The following is a 14,806-nucleotide window of genomic DNA, read 5'->3' as shown; positions in this document are numbered from 1 at the left end:
TGGGAAGCGTATGCTTTCTGGTCGTCTTGATGTGTTAAGAAAACTCTTAGTTTTGCAACAGACTTTTCCAGGAAGCAGGGAGAGGGCTCGTTTGACATAGCTTACCTGAGTCAGATTAGCATAAAGTTATAACGTTCACATCTTTGATGTCCAAAGTCTCGAGGGTTTCACTCTCACTTCACACAATTTGCGGTGTGAGTTTATCTCGCTGTATCTGTCTCTTTCTTTTTCTCTTGCCATCTTCTTTGTGTTTTCTTCTCTGTTCTCTGCCCCCCTCCCCCCGCTCCCACCCACCCACCCCCCCACACACACACACACACACACACACACACACACACTGGATGAGGAAGTAGCACATTGAGTAAAACTATGTCAGACGTGGTGAAGTGTCTCTCTTTACAGCTTCATGGCGTAATTTTTTTATATTGATGAACATCCGTCACTTTCAAGTCATTGCCAACTAAGTTGATCCAAAGCTAATTAAGACGTTCAGTTCCCCAAAACTCTCTCTGTATTTCTCAGTAATCCCAGTAATATAGAAACTGGTGTCATCTGGCAATTTTTGCCCGTAGAAACTTGAGTGAAGATAATTACCTAATAATTACTCCAAAGAAGTCCATTGTGTTTTTTTAATCCTCCATTTCCTCCTTAGTTACAAGTAACTGCGTGGAGGAGAGGTGGGGGTGGTGTGTTATCCCTCTTGCGCCTTGTGGATGCATCGTGTTGTTGCTGTATAGAATTACTCATGTGGGAGACAGAAACTATGCATTATAGCTTTAAGTAAAATATATAAAACACCTATGCTAGCCTGGGATTAGGTGCTCTTACCAACCTACAAAACAATGACGGAAACATGACTATACTGTGAGCATCGATCAAATTAAAGATGTTTCCATCAGATGAGTGGATCATGGAAAGATCTAGAGAGAATCAAACTGCAGCAGAAAAAAACTGGGCTTTAGTTACTACCTCCCGATGAGATCCGTCAGACCTCTAAACTTTTACTGAACTAAAAATTTGGTAACTCTTACAGAAACTGTGAGGACTCATATCCACTTTGCCCACCCAACAACAAAGACATGGAATAATTTGATCTGACTGGATGCTGTTTTCTATCTATATCCGACTAAACACCACACTCATACACTTGTGGTAAAAACATAGAGTTTAGAGGAAACTAATCATATGGCAGGAGTGGGCCACCGGGTGTTATCATCACCACAGTTGAAACACAGGGGTCCCGGCAGTGTCACTTCCTATCATGCTGTGGGTAAAAGGAGGTGGGGGAGGGGTTTCTGCTCCCTCGCACACACCATGAAAGAGAGAGAAACCCGAGGGAGGTTTCTCTATCTGTCAACACCAATGTTTTATTAGAAAAAGCCACGTGTTTCAAGTTGCTTCATTTAAAATAAAGGACATGAAAACTTGTGAAACTTAGTAAAAGCTTCTGATTACACTGGCTGTGCAAACACATATACATTCCAGATGAGTGGTTCAGATGTTGGCTCGAATTACATGTTCTTATTACCAATTAATTTGTTCCTTCCAAACCCACTTTTGAGGTGAGCATTTATCCTTTTAATTGCTTTAATAAGTCTAACCGTTTACTTATTGGTTTCAATTAAGCACAACCAGTAACTCAGGCTGAGTTTGGGACGTGAAGGTTTGTTTCTGTGTTTCCACTTCTACTCACGCACATGTGTCATTATCCTGCATGGGATTTAGAGTAAAGCAAAACTGTTGTGGCAAAACACAGAGCAGATTGTGTGGGGCTGTGAGTGGGGCTTGCTGTGCCCACACATGGATGGTGTAAGTTTGAGAATGAATTAAAAAAAGGGAACCGGAGAGATAGAGAGAGAGATGAGAGAGAGAGAGAGAAAGAGAGAGAGAGAGAGAGAAAGAGAGAGAGGGGGATAGAGGTTAGGAGGATTGATTTGCATACAATCTGGTCACATTTGGTCAAGGCACACAGGTTATAACCAACATCTGAAGGGTTTCCTGACACGCCACAGGATGAGTCACACTTCTCAGAGGCCGCAATCAATTCCGTGAACTGTTACTAAGCAACTCCCCTCCCTTTTCTCTTCCCATTCTTCTATCTATAGTAGTCATTTTCTTATTCATACAAAGTGTGTCAGACCAGCTGTACTGATACTGCTACCCTTCATGCTGCCAAGAAAGGTTTCACGGCTTTATCTGTAACTAAAGTACTTTTTTGTGACTTGTATCGTGTTCTTTTTCCATTGATTTACTAAAACAACAGTGAGTGAAATGAAAACTATTTTTTTGTTTCCCCCCTACATTTCAACAAACTACAGATGACAAATGGGTTGATTAATTTACAGATTAGCAGGTGGGGTTAGTAAGTGAGTACATTTAATCAAATACTGTGTAGGTTTCAAGTACTTTCAAGTACAGAAATAGAACTCCCTTTAAATGATTACATTTTAGGTTACTCTACACTGTGACTCCTCTCCATTGCAGAAGCAAACACTATACTTTTAACTCCAGTACATTTATTTCCTGTGCATTTCTAAACTGTGGTATTGTTACTTTTTCATTAGGAAATGATCTGAGTGCTTCTTGCTCTAAAGCTTTCAGAAACACCTGCCAAAATCCCACCCTTTCATCAGAGTTGAAGTTATGTACATGTTCAAAATAAACTTATTTTTAATTTTAAATGTCAATTACAGTCCCACAAACACTCAGTGATCATTACAGATTATTTGAACAGTTTTTCATCACATTTACTGAAAACAATAATTCACTTCCCCTCGCTCTATACGGTGTCAAAAAGTTCCAAAAATGCACAGTAAACCTCACAACCACAAACGTTATGCAACATTGTATGTGTGTGCATCACATAGAAGGAAGTTCCCAATAAGCTAAGAGTTCACAACTACAGCTGTGCATTTCTCAGAGATCATTTCACTGCTGGTCGGCAAGATACAGCGTCAACATCTGGAAACGTTTGCACCTGTGCAATCAATCACACTCACTATTTCATACTTACTGTAATACACAGAGCTATTTCAGCACTTCCTCTGCAATGTAAATTGAGCAAGTGTATTTCTAGTTGGAGGCATTTTGCAAGAGTGTACTGTACATTTTAGCATCTTTGTGCCGGGATATACTGCAAATGATATGTAGCAATAACTTTTCCTGATTTGAGCAATTGCAATTTGCATTTATTACAACAGTTCCAGTCTTTCTGTAGTTGCACTTCCCACATGGATGTTGATGAGGACTAAAGATGGAGAACTCGTTTGGTATAAAGACAAACTAACATGATAGCAGGATTTTAGATGAGATAGATATTCAGGCAGGATGTGTGTGTGTGTGTGTGTGTGTGTGTGTGTGTGTGTGTGTTTGTGTGTGTGTGCGGGGTGAGTGAGTGAGTGTGTGTGTGTGTGTGCAGATGATGGGAACATTGATCCATTCCTTACAGTCACAGTGTGTACTTTGTGACTCAACCTGCAGGATACTAATCATCAACTTTATTCATTCTATGGTTTTATGAGATATCTCGCCCTGTTAAGACATTTCCTCAGACTGCGATAAATAATTACCAATTTTATTCACAGACACATTAGAAGCCTTCATAACAGTGTCCACAGGGAGCTATTCATTAAGTACACCTCACACTCAATCCACGCTGGTATTTTGTGTAAGCTGTTTCCAGAGCTGATTGATGTTATTGTGGTAAATACACAGTGAAATGTGGTTTTGTTTGTCTAAGAAAAAGGAAGACTGTGCACTTTATTCTTGTGACATACTGGTAAACCAGCTGGAACAACCACCAACACCACAACATAAACCAGCGGCAAGACGAGAAACAGTGTTATGCCATAATGATAATTTTCTGAGTATAATGCCATGTAATAAATGCAGAAAGTTATCATTACACTGAAAAAGATTATTTTAAAAAGAGAGATATTAACAGGGAGAGACGGTGTGTTAAATCCAAGTTTCCAAATCTTCTAAATCTCCATATATTAAACACATGAGTCAGCCCAGTGAAAATGAGTCTGCCTGCGTTCATCCTGTCCTCTTCTGACCTGTGAGCTCGTTTTTCTAAACAATGTTTACTTACCATCACCGCTGTGGAAATGGCATTCAGCAAAGTTTAAATATTCAACGTGTATTGCTTGCTAAGTTCCATCCATGCTTTTATTTTCTCGAAGTATGTTACTAAACAATTTCCTCCTGTAGGACCTCACTGTTTCAAAGAGAAGTGACTATGAGTGTTCACGTCTGAACCTTTCCTTTTGCACATAAAAACACTTTAAATTTATTTACATATTTTCAGCTCAGCACTCAGCCCCTAATAATGATAAGTAATATACATCACTGCTGTATTTGTACTTTAATATGAGGTTCATTTTCCTCTCCAGAAAAGACCAAATTCCTAGAAGCTTACACTCAACAAAGCCCTAAAAGCATTTCACAGAAATCTCAGCCCAGTTCATGCGAACCTTTCAGGAGAACAGTCATGCTGTAAATATTCCATCTCAGCCTAAGAGAAAAACAAAGCCAGTGACCAGTTGAAAAATAAAGTCTCTGCCAGAGTCTTTTGAGTTGATCGCATGATGAGACCTGCACCTGGCCAGCTTTAATGTTTAAATAAGCTATCAGATTCAAATGAGGTTCAGTTGTTCTGAAATGGCCTCATATATCCAATGGCATGAACACACTCCCCGCATCTCTACACTTGTGACTTGCTTGGATAACTGACCCTTTAGCATGTTGTAAAAAGATGAATTTAGTTTGAAGGGTGTGTTCCTGATCCTTCCAATCATTCAGGTGTGGTAATGCCTCGTTTTCTTGTTTTTAGATGAAAAAATACACTAAGCACCTCTCTCCTCCTACTCGTCTCCATCTGTATGCAACCTCCTCCTCCCTTTAATGCATGTCACTAACTCGACTTCTTCCCTTTGCTGTAGTCTTGTGCTCTCTCACACCTCTCCTCTCTCCTTCTATTGCTTCCTGCAGGTGTTTCTGGCTCTAGAGCTGTGGAGTGTCAAAGCTGCAAATTTTGCCTGCGCTAGTTTGCTTTGGACCTGCCCCAAGTCATGCTGCTATTGGTGTGATCCATAGACAGTGAAAGGAATGGACACAACAACGCCCTAGACTTCGACGGAGACCAGTGAAATTAATTATGGCGTTTTTCCACTGCATGGTATCTACTTGACTAGCCCCACTTCTGCTCGCTTTCTTTGGTTTCCCATTACGAAAAAAAAGTCCTTGGTACCTGCTAACAGGTACCTTTTGTAGTATTACCTCAGTCGAGGTTCCAAGCGAGCTGAGACGATACTAAAATGTGACATGAAAACCAGCAGACTATTGATTAGTCGGAGAGAATCGTCAGTAATTACTGCGTCATCATTGTTAGCAACAGATGGGGGGGTGTTCTGAACAAACCCGCTCTGTTTACCGGTAATTAGTTTGTTAAGCGTTTTTTATTTTTTATTTCTCCACTGTGTGTCTGTTGTGCGGTTATGACACATAAAAAACTATTTTCAGAAAAACGTGAGATACAAAGTAACGTAGCCAGTTGTACATTGTTGTGTTTCTTTAGACATAAATAATGGAAAAATACAGTCGTTAAACACTTCAGATGTAAAGTTATTTGCTGTCAAAGTGATGCCAAAATGAATGGCAGTCAATGGAATGCTAAGAGCAGATGATGGCTTGTTAGCCTAAGAACCTCCCCAATCTCCCTTTCCGGATGCTGGCTTACTCTAATTAGGTCTAATTTGCTGGGAAACTTCCCATGATACACATCTTCTCTCTCCTCCTCTCTCTCCTGATCTACATGCAAAGGGGTGAGCAAGCCTCAGGAAAGCATACCTCCTATGGGGAGATTCTGAGGCTAACAAGCCATCACCTTCCACTACCATTCCATTGACTCCCATTCATTTTGGCGTCACTTTGACAGCAAAATTTGTACTTTATATTATCTGCAATTTTAAATATATGTATGTATGCATGAATGTTTGTATATATATATTTTATTTTAACGTTTTACATGTTCAAATAAACTACTACTACTACTACTCCAACAAATAAAGGCAGGCCACCCACCTAGAACCAGGTGAGGTTTTGTTAGTTAAAAGGAAGATTTTGTTTGCTTATTTGAGAATGTTGGGTCTCTCTAATTATGGAGTGTGGTCCAGACTTTCTCTACGTGAAAAGTGTCCTGAGATAACTTAATGACTGAGTCACCATGAATAAAAAATGAGCTGAAATGAATTGCTGTTTTTCCTGAGCTGCTATTACCATGCTCACAAACCAATTCCTTTCCGCTCATCACATTTTACTGAAGAGTAATTTTACAAAAAGTACTGACTGGCCTTTTGCAATGGATAGCACCATTGTTATTAAACCTTTGCTACAGCAGTGTACATGAATACAACTTTACTCAACCCAGCACTCCCCAGTAAAGCTCAATTGGAAACAGGACCTATTCACCCTGTCCGCATGCTTAACACTAAATTAAAGCCACAAACATGCAGTATGTACATGGTACACTGTGCTGTTTTATGCATGTCAGCATAAAATAACCCCTTTAGTGCTACTAAACCATTATGCTATAGATCTCTACGCCAGCTGCACTTTTAATTAACTTCAATAAAGCCATTTGTTTCTGGGATTCACAAATGCAGATAAAACTCCACTTTTCACAGTAAGTGTTCAAAGAGTATTTATTACTTAGTATATTACTTATTGCCTTATTGCTCAAATTATTGGTTAACATTTATATATTACTGGACACACTTTTTATAGCAATGGAAAGCACCAGGATTGGAGCCAATTTATAGTAGGGTTTTTCGATCATGAAAAGAGCAGGGCAGCAGGCCCATAATAGTGTCTTTTACTGTCATGGCAGTGGCATTTGAGGTTAAGGTTTGTTGTGTTGAGAGAGTCAAAATGCGGCGAGACGTGCTTTGGAGTTGTGTGTGGGCTGTGTGAGGCCTGCTGGGACACAGCAAACAGTGTACAGTATCAGATTGTTCCCTGCTTGCTGTGCTGCATTTCCATGGAAGTGGTTTTCCTGTGACGTGAGAGATCTGAGTGTCTTTAGCCGACATCTCAGTGGCAGCTTGTTGTTGTTCCTGGGACATCTTTCATGTCCTGACATAAAAAGAGAGCACAGGCGTCTGCCTACGTTTTTGTCTTAGTCTTTTGTTGGATTTTTCAAAAAGGATTAGTAATACAACACCAGAACATTTTGTCCTGTCTCACCAGGGGGATTTCTCTGCAGATGCCTCTGTTGTGACTTGCTGTGTGGATTACTTGTAATTATGTTAAAAAGCTAAAGACAAGTGACTAATTTTTACAATGATTCCCAGATATTCTCAGCTGAAAGCCCCACAAGTTAAAGTTTATGTATTCCCACTGCTGATTGGGTAAAAGTCCTGAGTTGCATAGAATTGTCAAAAAGTACCAATGAGGACCTGCCATGACAAAGATATAAAACCTAATTTAAAAAACTAGACAGAGAGCACATCAAATCCCAAATTTCTTTCACCACAGGATTCCAGTAACAGAACACTCCTCACACTCAAACTAAAATTAGGGTACACTAATGTTAAGCCATATGATTATGTTTTTTAACAATGTCATTTCATTGTTTTGAATGAACTATGCACAACACTGCTCAATAACTAAATGCAGGCAACAGCTGGGAAGGATGTACAACAAGCATGCTTTTTCTCCCGTTATACCACTGAAAATTCAGCTCTGGGTGTTTCTTTGCAGTTCTGTATTAATGTGAAGGTAAAACTGTACTGTTTTTTGTATTTTTTTTGTATTTACTGTAAATGCAGATATGACTTTCATGTGCTGTAGATCACTGGTGCAAACTACTTAAGTACTGTACCTATGTATAATTTGCATGTCATAAAGCTTTATTGCAGACAAAAGTCCATATTACATCATACAGTATAAAAAGGAGATTTAAACATACATCATAATTCCATATTTGCCTATAGTATATACAGGCTATTGCACCAATGTTGTCTTAATCTAGAAGTGTATCTATAACAGCTTTTCAGAGGACTGACAAGGGCTTCAATTATATGGTTCGCTGACCGGTCCAGACGACATATAAAACAAAACATCAGTTTTCTTAAAAGTGCCTCACAGGTTGGTACTCTAGTGGACACAAACAGCTGACTGGCACTGTGCCACCGAGGGACACCAAGCAGCAGCCCTATTGCATCATTGTATGCTACCTTGAGCCTCTGCATACTCGTTTGCTTAAAGTTGAACCACAGCTGAGCAGTATATAGCGGTGTGATGTAGGTTCTAAACAAAGAGCACTTCACAGAGTCAGAGCACGAAGAAAGCTTCCTTATAAGCCTGTTAGCTTGAGAATACATTTTACATTGCTGTCGGTATACATCTTTGTCATCCGTCCAGTCACTGGATATGACATGACCTAAATATTTATTTCCTCACACGCAGCAAGAGGACTCTCTGACAAATAAAAGGTCAGAAAAGTTGATTTCCTGTCCTCATCGCTTCTAACTATTATTGTGTGGCTTTTATTAGCGTTATACTTTATGTCGTAATCAAGGCCATACTGAGAACACATCTTCAGTATCTGCTGCAGCCCAGCACTATGTGGACAGAGCAGGGCCAGATCATCTGCATAAATAAGATGATTAACAATAGTGTTGCCCACAAAACAGCCTGTTTTTAACCAAAATACCTTCTTGCCGCACTCCATTATTAACAGAGAATGGAGCTGATACAACATTGTCCCATTAACCTGAAACGTTTGATGGGCATACCAAAACACTAAAATTCTCACTAAAAATGTAGGGGCACCTCTATCTAGCAATTTCACAAACAATCGGCCATAAATAATTCTATCAAATGCCTTTGACGCAATAAAACATAGGAATACAGATGAATTTAGGCCTTTGTACCTGGACAAAACCTCTTTAAGAGCATGTACATATACACAGGTCAGCTCCATGCTTTCTTTTGAACCCAACCTGATTGTCAGAAGTAAGGACATACATTTTTAGCTTTGTTAACAGTATTCTCTCCAAAACTTTAGACAAGATACTGGCTAATTGAAAAAAAGGTCAACTCTTGTCAACACTGTTGAGCTTACCAACCTTGTCTTTAAGCACAGGCAGTAACAGTACATGCATAGTAGAATTTGGCAGGACACCATGAACCAGACAACCATTACAGCACATGGACAGCAAAGGATAGAGCAGATGGATGTTCTGCAGAGCATATGGATGTTCTGAAGTAGTGCAGTCCATACTGCAGGCTTTGTTGTTCTCCAACATATTGATGGTATTATAAATATCTGTAACCTTAACTATCATATCTGCTGAGAAATCATTATGTTCATAATTCTAACTGGGTTACTTTTAACACAATTAAAAAAGGTCATGGTAGTGCTCACGCCAAAGTTCGGCAATTTTTTTTGGGCTACTAATACCTTCAACATCAGCCGGTTAGGATGTTTTATCAGTATTCATTACTTTCACCTCTTGCCAAAAGTCAGAAAGGTTGTTGTTCTGTAGCTCATTGGCTAGTGAGGCTGCTCTTGTGTTTTCATTTTTCTCAATTAAACAGAGTGCTTACCTAACTCTGGCATTTGTCATTTTTTTCATATTTAGCAACACCCCATGTCTAGGCTTACCTCTGACCAAAGTCTAAAGGCCTCTCTTGCCTCCGCATGCTGCTTAGCCACAAACTCATTCCACCCAGGTCCACCAGTATGTACTTTTACTGTGATAAATTAATATGATTTCTCTGTAAAGTGAGCGCTTTTGCTTGGTACTTTAAGTATGTTGATGCCCATACTTCTTTGAGAAAGTAAATGGAATTTTGAATGCAAGACGTTTCATTGTAAAAGTAAGAGTATTTTTACACAGTGACATTACTATTTTTACTAATAAAAGATTGAAGTTCTTTTTCCACCCCTTCTGTCTAAATATGTGGAACTCATGCTATTGTACATAATGTGAAAGAAAGTATAAAATTCATTGATTTTGTACATTCATATTCAAAATGGATCATTTGTAAACTTTTACAACAGTGATGTTGCTAGACTGCTGTGCATCTTAACTTTTTGTTTTATTGCTGGAGATCCATTTGTTGGCTGCATTCTTTGCTGACCCAACACACACACACTTTCATGTATTGAATGGCTCAACTGTGTATGTCAAATGATTAGACATTTCTTGTAAAGCTGATTCCTGCTTCTGGCTAATGATCCACACATGATTCAAGATTGTGTTTTATTTTATTTTTTATTTGAAATGGGCAAGTGTTTAGTCACATCATGCATCCTCACATCAATTTCCACATTGGAAAATCATAAACATTGTCTGCTGATTCATGGAACAGAAGGAACGACACACAAAAAACAGAAAAAAGCAGAACTGTGTGAGAAAAAACATTAAGAGAAAAACAAATTGATAACACTTTTACAAGTGCTGCTATAATTTGGGGACATACTGTAAATCCTTAGTTTCCATATCTTTACCTACAAACTCCATTTAAATCTACTATTTTTGTTACTGTTTACAAAATCTGGTTTCTCTCAATCCCTCAATCTGAGGCACAAAGTTTAGGGGGATAATCAGGTTTCTCACATGCATGAAAACACAGTGAATGAGCCCAACACTGTGTCCATGTTACCAGGGTGTGATTTTTGAACAAAGCAGAGAGGGAATATTTTTGATCAGGCACAACAACAAAAAAACATGCAATAATTAAATCCCCCTTCCAATACCATGGATATAGTGCCACGTACTCGGCCAGCCATACCAAAACACACACTTGAACTTAAATATCCAATGGAATCCAATGACATAGCACAATACGGAGTCAACATAAAACAGCGTGTTCAAGCCAGGGAGTGGAAGCAAAAACTAATCAGTGCGTTGACATACAATTTAAAAAAAAACTGACATACTGTACATTCAGGTTTAGGCAATTTCCTCAATTTCTTCAGGGTAAACACCTTACCCCGATTAAAATTGGTGTTGTCATAACCTGGTTAACAGAGCTAAAGAACTCCTTTAGTAACCATTGCTTTGTGTATAGCTACACCGAGCATTCCCCGCTGCAGCCATTTGCAAACGTTAATGTTAATTATCTAGCTAATGAAGTTCTTGTCAATTTCAGCCGACTGGTTACAAATAACGTAACCACCCGGGAACACTGCTGTCCTGTGCTGTAACAAGGGTGTGTAAATGATACATTGAGTTGCTAAATTTTACCAATTTAATGATCAGTCTGTGTAATTTTGAGATAGGTTGGGCGGAAAAAGGTCAGTTGTGGGTTGGAGGTAGAGTTAAAGGAACACACCTACTTATTGTGGCTTTAGCTTATTCACCCTATCCCCTCGAGTTCATACATACCCTTCTCATCTCCCTGTGTGTCACAACTGTCTGGCGCACCCACCACTAACCCTGCTTACCACAGATGCTGGAGATAAACGGCACCAACCAGCCTACTGCTCCCAATATGTGACCAAAGAAAACTAAAACTAAAAAACACCATGCTCCTACTTAGACGTTGTGAATTTTATAATTACAGCGTGTACAAATGTACAGGTTACATGAGACACAGCCATCTTTTAACCGTGTAAAAACTAGGAACTATAGCAGAAGTAGCCTTGCTTCGGCTTCCCAGTTTGTATGCGATTAGAAGATGGCTGTGTTTCATATGACCTGGTCATTTGTACATGCTGTGACAAAATATTATGAATAATCTATGATGTATTAAAATGGATTAAGAGGAGACTTTATTGATCCAGTGGGGAAATTCACAAGCTAGAGCTGTCAAGTGAAACGTTTGCTGTTATTTTGGTGAAAGTACCTCAAAAGTAATGCAAAAGTATTGTAATACATTGCAATTGCCAGACAGTGATATTGTAATATAACTAATTACTCTCACATGACAGTAACGAGTAATCAATAATATGTTACATTTTGGAAGTAACTTGCCCAACACTGTTCACTTGTATGAGTGAGCAGCACTTGTTTTCTTTTATTTCTTTCACAGAATTGAAATATACATTATGTAATTCTGTAATGGACAAAAATTAATATGTGAATGATTTTCCCATATCAGTGGAGTGATATGAGTCAGATACGAACCTGATTACGCAGGAGGTGAATATTGAAAGTCTGTTCAATGTAAAGCTCAATACCCACACACATGACTAAAGCTGTTGCTTTAATGATGGTAGCTTTGTGACCTGTCATAGACAGAGATAGTGCCATGGAGTGTCAGGAGTGTGCAGATCCCCAGAAATAGCAGGCATGCGCACATGTTTTTAAAGCCTGAACTTGCTAGGATTTGCAGCTCACCCCTTGTTTTTTGGAAAATGTTTCTTAGTATTGGCTGACAAGGCCAGGGTAGCTACAGCTTGCAATTAAAAATCAGAAAGAAGAAGAAGAAACAAGAAGAAAACAAAGAAGAATCAAAAGACAACCGTCTTTGCAGAGCAATGTTAGTGTACTGTGATTTTATGAATGTTTTTGAATGACAAAATGTTTTTGAAGCAAATGTGTGTCTACACGTTTTTTTAATGGCTTTAAAAATGTAGCATGTCTCAAAACCCAGATCAGCACATCACAGCTACACACTCCATGAGAACAAAGTGTAGATGGACTAATCTGCTTATCTATTTAATGCCATATTGCATCTATAAAAAGTGAAACTTGAAGAAATTATTTGAGAAATTACTAGTCGGCCACTTTTTACTATGATGGAGTTTAGATTTTCCATTAGTGTGGGGTGGTGTTTCTAACATTACTCATAACCAATGAAATTCAGAGGAAACCCCGTGAATATTGATGGAAGTACTAGAATACTTCTGAGAAAAAAAGCTTCTTGCAAAACTATAACATTTCACAAAAAGTCGCAATATCATGTGTTTCCTCTATTTAATATGCAAAACTGCTGAGTCTTCACTTCTCTCTTTAAACATGCATGGAGAAGTACTGTTATTGTAGTCAAATTAAGTTGTTGTGGGCAGCATGTACCCTCGAACATTTAATGCATAGAAGGATACATCTTTACACATAGAGCATACATTTGAATGCCACAATGTTTGGTTCCCATGGTAATGACAACCTGCGCTGCCCTATGAATGGTGATACTATTAGTTTTATCGCGTCACACTACAACCAGGACCAAGCCTCATGACAGAGACACACCCTTTTCCAATACAACACACACACACACACGCACACACACACACACACACCAACACACACAGTGATGTCATTCTAGAGTCAAACACAAGACAAAAACGTCATAACATTGCGTGACAACTTCTTTTGCCGACAAACACTGTTGTCAGGTTTATTAAAATAAAGATGCTCATGACTCAGAAGACAGTTATGGTTTTATAACCCCACAGCTTTTCCAACATTTGATATAACAGAGAAAAAAAAGGCTCTGACCAACCTAAGATATCAACATTTGTTGATTGTTTGAAGTGTTTTCCATACAGATGAGATGAGCAGGAAGTGAGTCAGGCTATCACCACAGCGTTGCACAGCAACAAGCCTAAAAACCTCAACATTTTTTTTACTCTATCTGTTCAGTGTTATTTGATATCTGATTGTATTTTTTGTGAAGCTCGTAAATTCCCTGCCGTGTAAGTAAGATTTCCTTGTGTTTCCCATGTTGTTAATTATAAAGGTTGCGTTTGCACAGTGTATCGAAGTATCTAATGCAGTAACCATCCACCAGAAAGACGTCATTTCACTCTGTTTCAGATTACTGCTATTGTACTGCTGGAGGCTGTTTTGTACAGCAGTGACTAAGAGGGTGTTTCCCGGCAGGGCAGGAGGACTGCTAGGGATTTCTTTTCAGCTGATATTGTTTACATTTAGAACCCGCTTGAGAATTACAAGCACACCAACTGTAATTTTAGTTTCGGGAAATGCAAAAGAGAAAGGAAAATACCAGTGTTTTACCTGAATTTGCAGTACTTACAATAACTTCACGGCTTTTATTAAATGAAAGCAAATCCAACAGCCATATCTGGCCACTGGTTATTTTTGCCCTTTGCACTAGCTTAATGAATGGTGTGTACCCATTGTAAATCTATAATGTGCTGACTATTGTTAGATCTTTGTGTAGGTGTGTGGAACCAAGCTGTGATGTAGCCTAATTGTGGCTCTTGTGTGACTCAAAGTGCAATTTTTACAAACAAGCCGATCCTGAAAAAGGACAAATTGTGTAACAGGGATTGAAATACCAAGGAAATCTAAATATTTCAAAGTGGCCTGTTGGTATTCGTGTGCCTTGTTTCCAGTAAAACTATAGACAGGTTTTCATACTAATACACTGTGATTACCCAAATCAATTCTACGTAATTACATCCTCAACTGAGCAATAAATTACTACTTCTAGAGGTAAAATGTACAGTACTGTATAAACTTTATCAGGTACCACTGTATTGCAATCCAACATGGGGTGGCAGGAGCTCAGTCCGTGGTGAACGTTTGTCGTTTGAAGTCGTTTGGGAACGGAGGGACGCCGGTTCTGGTATCTGTGCGGACCAAGTATAGAGTGTGCACCAGTAGTAGAAAAGTACCAGTTAACCTCCTGGGCACTGCCAAGGTGCCCTTAAGCAAGGCACTGCACCCCAAACTACTCGGGTTGCTTGCCATTGGCAGCCCCATCACTCTGAAATCACTTCATTAGTGCATGTAGAGGTCCTGGGCATGTGTTTGTGTTTTAGGGGCCTTTGTGTAATGTGTGTATCTAACAGAGTGTACAAATGTATGAGAATCCATTGTGGGAT

Source organism: Etheostoma cragini, chromosome 15 (assembly GCF_013103735.1).
Source record: "Etheostoma cragini isolate CJK2018 chromosome 15, CSU_Ecrag_1.0, whole genome shotgun sequence".
Taxonomy (NCBI): domain Eukaryota; kingdom Metazoa; phylum Chordata; class Actinopteri; order Perciformes; family Percidae; genus Etheostoma; species Etheostoma cragini.
Note: the sequence above shows the minus strand (reverse complement) of the source record.